Genomic DNA, 10,411 nt, shown 5'->3' on the forward strand with positions numbered 1-10,411 from the left:
AGATTTTTGCTTCTTCATTTCTTTTCCGTCATAGGTTGTATGTTCCTGAGGATCATTCTATTTCTTTCAGACTATCCGGTTATCCATAGTACTTTCATTCCTTTCCGATGGTTCCTTTCCTTTTCCTTTTCCCTTTCCTTCTCTTCCTTTTTCTCCCTTCCTTTTTTTCTATCTTTTCCTTCTGTCCTTCCTTTCTTCTTTATTTCCTTTCTTCCTTCCTTCCTCCCCCCTTTTTTTTTGTGCCAGTCCTGGGGCTTGAACTCAGGATCTGAGTCCTGTCTCTGAGCTTTTTGCTCAGTTCTCTACCACTTGAGCCACAGTATCACTTCTAGTTTTTTGGTGATTAATTGAAGCTAAAAGTCTCACAGACATTCCTGCTTCGGCTGGCTTTGAATCTCAGTCCTCAGATCTCAGCCTCCTGAGTATAGGCATGAACCCTTGGCACCAGATAAGCATAATAATTTCTTATGAGCTATATTACTGTGGTTCCTATGATGTTTTCATTTCTGGTTTATTTCATTGAATCCCTCCCCACTCCCACCCCAGTTTACCTAAGGTTTATCAGTTTATCTTTAAAAAAATCGAACTGTTAGTTTTTTACCTTTTTCTAGTTCTTTCTAATCTTTACACCATACTTTTCTTGGATCTTTTGTATTTTATTCCTAAGAACCAGTTTCCATGTATTTGTGAATTTCCAGTCTTCTTCCAGTTATTAAATTCTGTTGTCAAACAAGATACTTGATATGATTTTAATATTCTTAAATTTTGTAAGACTAGTTTTGAAGTTTAGCATATGATCTGCTTGTAAGGTATACTAAATAGGTAGGTTTCATTACGTAGCTGATGAAAAGAACATCAGGTTCTATTCAGGCAGGAAAAGAAGTTTATTTACATAACTGCTGCCCCCTCGTGCATGGTGGAGAGGCACTCCTAGGCCAGGATTTGTCTAGGCCTGGGACAGGAAGAGGTGTGGCCAGGTGGGGGAAAGGTGTGGCCACACTGGATCCATTGTGACTTCAGGGTCTGAGACCCTCCTAAGGTCAAATGGGAAGCATATGACCAGAGGTGGCTCAAGATGTGACTAGCAGGAGGGGAAGGTGACTGCTCCCAGGTCTGCCAGTTACCTAGGTAACAGATACTGGGCGGAAACTTAGCTAAGAGGTAGGGAGGTGTCCCTGTGCAGACCTTACACTGTCCTAACATAGGAACTATCCCAGTTGGCAGCCTAATGTGATCTTAGTATGTGAAAATACATGTATTCTAAAGTGCAGGGTAGAATGTTCTGTGTATTCGGACTGGATATAATTGGAGTATTGAAGCTCCTTACAATTATTGTATTGCTGTCTCCATTTAGATCATTTAATATTTGTTTTGTATATTTAGGTGCTGGGTAGATATATTGTTATGTCTTGTTGATGAATTGATATCTTCTTTTTTTTTTAATAAAATACCTTTTAATTGTTAAATTATAAAGGTGTTGTCCAGAGGAGTTACAGAAGTCAGGTAATGAGAACGTTTCTTTTTGACAATATACCCCTTCTCTCACTCTTGTCCAGTGTTTCCCTCCCCACCCACAAGTTGTATAGTTCATTTTTCACCATAGTGTCTAGTGAGTACCATTGCTGCATTTGTTCATCTTTTGTCCCTCTATTTCTGTGCTCTCTCCATACCCTCCCAAAGATAGATAAATGAACAAACAAGACAAAAAAAAAAAGAAAACAACAAAGAAAAAAACCCTTCATTTCCATTTCCTGGAATTCATTTTGATAAATATTATTTTATATGATCAGAAGCTGAATTGATATCTTTATCAATATATCTTTTTAATCTCTAATTTTTTTTAAATTTTAAGTCTATTCTGTCTGATTATAAAATATCTATATACTTTCTTTTTTGCTTCTATTTCAGTCTAGGTGTTGTCCCTCAGCTCTTCAGCTCAAGGCTAGTGCTCTAGCACTGGAGCCACAGCACCATTTCTGGTTTTCTGGTGGTTCATTGGAGATACGAGTTTCACAGACTTTCCTGCGCAGGGAGGCTTTGACCTGCAATCCTCAGATGTCAGTCACCTCAATAGCTAGGATTATAGGCGTGAGGCACCAGTGCCCAGCTTAGTTATTGTCTTTTAAAAATGTCTATTCAACTGCTCTGTCTTGGTTAGAGCATTTGACATTGCTCTTTTACATTTAAAATACTTACTGATAGGTAAGGACTTAACTACTACCATATCTCTTATGTGTACATTGTTTTCTGACTTTCCTGTTTTAGCTGTCCTGAGGTTTAAACTCAGGGCCTCACTCTTCCCAAGAGGATGCTCTTACCACTGAGCCACATCTCCAACCCCAGTTCTGAATGGTTATTTTTCTAGAGTCTAATTTCTTGCCTGGATGTTCAGAATAACAGGCTCTTGAGCCCATGTGTCCAGTTCTTCATTGAAAAGTGGCTTCTTGGATTTTTTTCCTACATGGATTGGCCTCGAACCTAGATTCTATCAGGGAAGCTGGATCCTACCTGGTATCCTATCTGGATCCTATCAATTTCAAGCTCTTGAATAGAGAATTACAGGCAAGAGCTACTGGTACCTGGCTTTTGTGACTATTGTGTTGTTTTCTTCCTTTCCCTCTCTTCTTTTGTAGCTTTTATGTTGTTGTTTGTTGATACTCTGTGTGTTCCTTAGAGATTTGATGATTTCCTGTAATGGCATGCTTCAGTGTCTTTCTCTTTTGTGTTTATTATATATTTTTTGTTTTATTGTTAGTATGAGACTTATATAAAACATAGTTTACTATGTATTTTTAGCTGCTAACACTTTAATTTTGATGACATGCATAAATAGTATACTTCCACCTCCTGCCTTTTTTTTTTTTTTTTTTTTGCCAGTCCTGGGGCTTGAACTCAGGGCCTGAAAGCTGTCATTTAGACCTTTTTTTTCCTCAAAGCTACTTTTTTCCCCTCTACTATTTGAATCACAACTCCATTTCTTTTACATTTTTTGTTTTGTTTTAGTGTACGTCCATGAACAAATTATCTTCAATCCTTTTGTCTTTTAACAATCCTATCTCTTTCTAAAGCTATTCAGATGTCTCCATATTTCCCAAATTCTGGGACCCAGTCAATCTTTGCCCCTTCTTCTCAGCCACTAACACTGCCCTGCTACAGATTATAAACTCATGGAAAGCGGCAACTGACTCTCTGTTCTTTGTACTTGGCCCACAGAAGGTCAAAATCCATTCCTTGTTTGTCTTGAGAACCTTTCCTGCTTGGCCCCCAGCCTCATTTTTTAATTTATTTATTTATTTTGGCATGGATTATTAAAATATCTCAGTGGCTCACCTGCCTCTTTGTCTGAAGGAGGAAATGAGGGTTTGGACAGCAGACAGGGCACAGCCAGGTTAGCCTGTCCTATCTTCTCTTGACTCTCCTGGGTCCAGGCATCTGCCCTGAGATGCTTCTTTTTCTCCACTTCTGTTCCTGCTTCTGGGCTTCTGTTCCTGCTTTGGTGTCTGTTTCTTCTGATTCTGCTTCTTTTGCTAGTTTATCTTTTTTTTTTTTCCTCTTGCTTCTGGCTACCCCTGCCCCACCCACGTTGTCTCTGTTTCTTTCATTCTTGCTTCTGAGTTTGTTTTTTTACTGTACTTTCTCCTATTTTTCCCCCTTCTGTCTTTTCTTCTCCCTTCCCTCCACTTTTAATTAGCATCTATTTGTCATACAAGGGGAGTTTCATTGAGACATTTTCACACTTGTAAACAATGCATCCTGATCAAGCTCACCCTTTCCATCACTCTTCCAATCTGATTCCTCCTTTTTAAAGCAGTTTCCAGGGTCTTTTTTCATATATGCAAATAAACTATTCTGCTCATATTCATCCTCATTCACCCTCTTTGTTTGGCTCTCCTCCATCTGCCAGTACCCATGCCCTTATCTGAGCCTGCTTTACTTTCCTGTGATTCATCTTTTTTTCATGTGTATTAATGGCACACAGGGGTTTCACCATGGTATTTCAGAGGCCCATATTTTGTGTTTTGCTCAGAATAACCCTCATTATTGCTTTATCTTCTCCTACCCCCCTTTTCCTCCTGTTTCTGCTTTGGCTCCAAATTTCCCCCTGCTTCTTCTGGTTTTGTCATTTTTCTATGTTATTGTTCTCTCACTTTTCTCTCACACATTCTCTTCTCCTCCTCTGTCCTCCTTCTTTTTCCTTTATTCTCCATCTTCCTTCTTCTCCTTCTTCTTCTATTTCCCCTCTTTCTCTCCTGACCCCCCCCCTTTTTCCTATTTCGCCATTAACTTCTGATTTTCATGCTGGTTTAACTTTCTCTGTTTCTGCTCTTCCTCTCACTGACACCATTGTTCCTTCCATGTTGTCTAAAGCTTCCCTTCCCTTCCTTTGCCCCTCTTTCCCCATTCCCTTCTTTCTGCTCTCTTCCCTCTCCTTCCCCTCTCCTTTTCTTCTCTCCCTCCCTTTCCTCCTTCTTCCACCTCTTCCCTTGCCTTCCCCGCTCCTCTCTCTTCCTCCTCCCTCCTCTTCCCTTCCTCTTCTTCCTCCTCCTTCCCTTTCTTCCCCTCTCTTCTTCCCTCTCCTTCCCCTTTCTTTTGTCTATGTGCACTTCTCCTGCTCCTTAAATATGTTTTTTCTTTTACCTCTATTTTTTTTTGTCATGTGGCTTGAACTCAGGACCTGAGTACTGTTCCTGAGATTGTTTGCTCAAGGCTAGTGCTCTACCACTTAAAACCACAGCTCTATTTCTGGAGTCTCTCTATAAATCTAGGCTGGTCTCAAACTTATGGTCCTCTATCCTCAGCCTCCAAAGTGCTGGCATTACAAGCAAGTGCAGCCACACCTGGCTTGCTTTCATTTTTTTTTAATAGACTTTATTATTTAGAGCAGTTATAGGTTCACAGCAAAATTGAATAGAAAGGACATTAAGCCCCAACAGGATCTTACATTTTTATAGATTTTTTTTAAATTAAAAAAGTCCTTTTACATTCATGTTCAAGAAACACTTAGAGAGAATATCAGCCCAGAGAGGAAAGGAATTTGGCCATGGTCACATAGCAAGGTAGTAACATATCCACTGGCTCCTTGTCTAAGTGCTCATAAAGGATCAGTGCCACTCAGAAAAGTAGAGCAGTGAGCAATGGGTGTGGCCAGGTTTTCCTTCACGAGTTTCCCGCCCCACCCACTGAAGTCTTTACCTAAGAGAGATATCCAGATGGACTTTTCAAGCTTTTCTATCTTTAAGGAAAATTCTAGTAACCTAAAGTTGGTGGGGCGGAGGAAGCAGGGGGGGGGCAGGGGGGGAAGGAGGGCAACAATAAACCTGAAAGTAGCTTTTTAAGAAAAGCCTAATTGTTAGATAGACTGAGAATGCCACAAGGCCACAGGACAATTAGAGCTCTCTGAGCTCTAAACTCTGAGCAGATGCCATCCTGGTGGGGAGCCAGGCCCTGGGAATAGAAACAGCAGCTCTGCTGTGCCAGCTTGTCAGGACCTTGCCAGGCAGCTGGTCTCCAGCCAGTGGCTCTCCTCAGCTGCCAACACTGTGCAGGCCCCAGGAGAATGGAAATGGAATTTGCCACAGTTCACAGTGTCATCTTTGTAGAGTAGACAGCAGTGGCACCCTGGGAAGATCATCAATCAGTCCCATAAAATGCAGGTGTCTTTCTTTCTTTCTTTTTCTTTCTTTCTTTCTTTCTTTCTTTCTTTCTTTCTTTCTTTCTTTCTTTCTTTCTTTCTTTCTTTCTGTCTGTCTTTCTGTCTTTCTGTCTTTCTTCTTCTACTTCTTTTTTTCTTTCTTATTTTCTTTTTCTTTCTCTCTCACTCTCTCTTTCCTCCTCCTCCTCCTCCTCCTCCTCCTCCTCCTCCTCCTCCTCCTCCTCCTCTTCCTCCTCCTCCCCCTGCTCTTTGTATTGGAGCCTGAACTCAGGGCATCAAACTCTTGCTTGCCTTTTCCATTCAAGGTTGGCACTCTACCACTTAAGCCACACCTCCGCTTCCAATTTTTTTGCTGGTTAATTGTAAATAAAAGTCTCATTGACTTTCCTGCCCAAGCTGGCTTTGAACTTTAGTCCTCAGATCTTAGCATCTCGAGTAGCTAGGATTATAGACATAAGCCACCAGCACCTAATTATGCTGCTACTACTTTCTGAAAATTCCAACTCCAGGACTCTAGTTGGGCTGTGGTCAAGTATCAGGTCATGAAGGTGTAGTGGTTGTTGGGAATGACAGGACAATGACTTCCATAGTCAGGCTCACTTTTGCAGAAGGCCTAGATGACAAAGTGTCTGGATGTGGCTTGCAAGCAGAGTGGTGACATCCTTGGGTCTTGGAGATGCAGAAAGGGAGAAGATGGGACCCCAGAGTTCTATAAAGTTTGGGAAATGGTCTAGAACTCATCTATAGAAAGGTTCATGCAAGTATTTTGTTTGGCCAAACACCTGTGGGCCTATTCTTTGGGAGTGGTTTTCCTGGGAAGTGTTGCATCTCTACTCCTCTTTGAGTAAATCCTTGAAAGACAATCCCTCCAGAAGGGCTGATGTCCTAATGTGCAAAATACCACTGCGTCATCACCCCCTGGAAAGGGCAGCTCTACCCTTGAGGTTCCTCTTAAACCACTTTTGCCAGGCACACTGACCAGCTCAGTGGGGTGGGCAGAGGAAGTGTCTCTAGCTGCTCAGAGATGCAAGTCTCCTGAGGAGTTATCATTGGTGTTGGACCTTGAAGGCTGAAAGTGGAAGTTGAGGTTGGAAATCTGAATCTGGGCCAAGTCAGGGATTTCTGTGGCCTTCTTTATCATTTTGTTCTTTTGTTTGGATTGAGCTAACCACAGATTGCCTATAAGACATTATTGTCATTGGCTTCTACAAACTTATGCTCTTGCCAGCCACTGGCAATTATGCCAATAATCCTAGCTACTCAGGAGGCTGAGAACTGAGGATCATGATTTGAAATCCATCAGGCAGGAATGTTCATGAGACTCTAATCTCCAGATGACCACCAAAACACTAAAAGCGGAGCTGTTGCTCAAGTGGTAGCGTGCCAGTCTTGAGCAAAAAAGTTAAGGGACAGAATCCAGGCTCCAAATTCAAGTCCTAATACCAGTATCCACACACAAAATACCAAAAATACCAGTACAAACACACACACACACACACACACACACACACACACAACTTCTGCCTTTATTTACATATGACTCTCCTTTTCCCAAACATAGGTAGTAAAATTCTAATGTGCTTCCATTTCTTTTACTTTTTTTTCTTTCTGTTTTTGCTAGAACTAGGGGTTGAATTCAGAGTCTCATGCTTACTAGGTAAGTACTCTACCACTTGAGCCACACTGCTAGTGCTTCTGCTTTTAGTTCCCCTCCCCTCTTCAGATAAAGTCTTGTACTCCCCTTCCCCTGCGTGACCCTCCCCACCAGCTTTAGACCTCAGTCCATCTGCTTTCACTTCCATAGTAGCTGGACTTACAGGCATGCATGGCTATGTCCAGCACTACAGCTATCGTTTAGTTCAAACGTTATACAAAGAATATTGGAGTTTAGTTGCCTAGGATACAGGTTAAAATGAATAAAGATGATTTTGGTGTTTAGATATCTCATTCTGCTGTTTTATTTGGCACTAAGGTTTTCCAGTCCTCACATACTGTCAAGTGTACACATAGACAATGGCTTCTAAATGATACATTGTACCACATGAAAAGCATCTACTGTGTTTTGCCTGTCCATTCCCCTGCATGGATGGACATACATATTGCTCATAAGAAGTTCCTTAGCAAAGGAGGCCTGGGCTCAAAGCTATCTTTTAGGCAGGCAGGTGGCTTTTGTGGGCTGATCCATGTTCAGTGTGGGTCAGTGGGGATATGTCACTGGGAGGTCAGTGGGGATATGTTCAGCAAAATTGGAGTGGCTATGATTTCACAACCTTGAGGGACTTGCAAGACTGCTTATAGGCTGCCTGTATCCTTTTAACTATGTCATGTGGTGACTCATGGGCAAATAGTAGGTCTCAGTTCTAACTTTGAAAGGACAATGCATTCTTTATACATAATAGGAAGTTTAGGAAGCAAACCCAGGATGTCTGTTTTCCTGAAAGTTGGTCTGTGAGTAAACATGGTGTTGGTTTGATGCAGAGACAGAGCTGGGGGAAGGGCTGTGCTATCTAGAAGAAACAGAATGAAATTGAGGATGTAAAGCTGAGCCTGATGGGACAAGCCTGTAATCCTAGCACCTGGGAGCCTGAATCAAGAGAATTGTAAGTTTGAGGCAAGCTACCTAACAAGACCTACTTAAAGAAAGAAAGGAGGGAAGGAGGAAGGAAGAAAGGAAGGGAGGGAGGGAAGAAAACAGGGAGGGAGGGAAGGAGGAAAGGAGGGAAGAAGGGAAGAAGAAAGAAGAAGGAAAGAAGGAAGGAAGGAAAGAGAGAAAGAAAGAAAGAAAGAAGGAAGGAAGGAAGGAAGGAAGAAAAGAAAGAAAAAAAGAGAAACGAGTGTGCCTGTTTGTATGGGAGGGAGGGAAGGAGGAAAGGAGGGAAGAAGGGAAGAAGAAAGAAGAAGGAAAGAAGGAAGGAAGGAAAGAGAGAAAGAAAGAAAGAAGGAAGGAAGGAAGGAAGAAAAGAAAGAAAAAAAGAGAAACGAGTGTGCCTGTTTGTATGGGTGAGAAGGGGTGACTTGGTTAGAACAGAGGGACCTGGACATGGAATAGGGACAGGGTGTGGCCATGAGACTGTCTTCCTGCCCCGGTTTACCCATCCATCCTTGACTTGACTTGGAGATGGCCTGCTGCCGGGCAACAGTTATGGCTGGTAATTGAATCGCTTGCAGAATAAGCTGCTGTTTGGAATTTAATGGGATTGGCTCCCACATGTGCTTCCTGTATTCAGAAGAATTTGTTTTCAATTTAGGGAAACAATCCCACTCCCCACTCCCTCTCCAGTGTGCCTGTCCATCTGCGTGGGTAAAGAGGTTATCACAAAAGGACTCAGGCAGCCAAGGGCCAGTTTAGCTCCTCACATCAGGCTGCCAGGGTAGCCCTGACTTCAGGCTGGCATGGAAGGCAGATGGTAAGAGCACAGATGTGAAGCAGTCAAAGAATTCCAGGCATTTCCTCTTTCAGCTTCAGGAGCCCCAGGCTAAGTCAGGTTGCAGATTGAATCCAACTTAAGTCATAAGAACCAACTGTCTCCTGTATTCATTCTTTCCACGCCGGGCACAGCCTGCAGACAACCCTATTGGTAAGAGAAGCCTCAGGTTCCTCCATGCAGACTGCAGCTAGTGCCCCTGGGGGACCAGCATAGAATAGCCACAGAGCCTGGGGCTGGCAGTTCCTTGGTGGGCAAGGCTTGTGTCCCTCACTCATCCTGGAACAGCTGCATTTGTCATCATGCAAAGTTGCTTATAAACAGTAAATTCAGCAACAATTTGAGGCATAACTGAAATTAAGTGACAGAACCTACAGAAGGCACAGATTTGATCCATGAGGAGAAAATGAGTTCAACCAAGGAGAAGGGATGTTCTCAGGTTTATTATGAAAAGATCGTGGGAAGTTATTTGATGTGACATTTTGACAGGGCACTGGAGTTAGGAGGATCTTGGCTGCTAGATTGCCCTTTAGAAGTGAGCAAACACTCCATTATGGGTCACCCTTAGGGGCCCAGCCCTGGTGGAGGCCTGATACCTAACCAACCTTTGTCATGCGGTCTGAGCTAGGCATTGTTTTAGGTGTCCTCTGAACATTACATTATTTAACTCTCACTGCAGTCCCTGGAAGTAGATTACCTTTGAGCAGAAATGGTATATGAGAGAAATTGCTAGGCCCTTCTTCAGCTTAGGAATCCACTGAGAGGCTACTTTTCATTTAGTGATGAATTAGGATTGCTTTGAGTGTGTGTGTGTGTGTGTGTGTGTGTGTGTGTGTGTGTATGTGTGTGTGTGTTAGGACTAGGGTTTGAATTCAGTCCTGGGCTTTAACTCAGGGCCTAGTGTTCTTGCTTGGCTTTTTCACTCAAGGTTAGTGCTCTCCCATTTGAGTCAAACCTCCACTTCTGGCCAAGAGGCTAAGATATAAAAACAGTGGTTCAAAGCTATTCTTGTTTTCTATAAATTACCAAAAAAAAATCTGGAAGTGGAGGTCTGACTCAAGTGGTAGAGCACTAGCCTTGAGCAGAAAAGGTCAGCCACAGTGCCTAGCCCCTGAGGATCAAGCCCCAAGATCCGCAAAACAAGACAAAACTTTCCACTTCCATTTTCTTTGTTTTTCCTGGTTAATTGGAAATGAATAGTCTCACGGACTTTTCTGCTCTGCCCGGCTGGCTTGGAACCAGGATCCTTAAATCTCAGCCTCTTGAGTAGCTAAGATTATAAGCATGGGCCACCAGCACTTGGCTTTGCCTTTCTCTCTCTCTCTCTCTCTCT

Source organism: Dipodomys ordii, unplaced genomic scaffold (assembly GCF_000151885.1).
Source record: "Dipodomys ordii isolate 6190 unplaced genomic scaffold, Dord_2.0 Scaffold45, whole genome shotgun sequence".
Taxonomy (NCBI): domain Eukaryota; kingdom Metazoa; phylum Chordata; class Mammalia; order Rodentia; family Heteromyidae; genus Dipodomys; species Dipodomys ordii.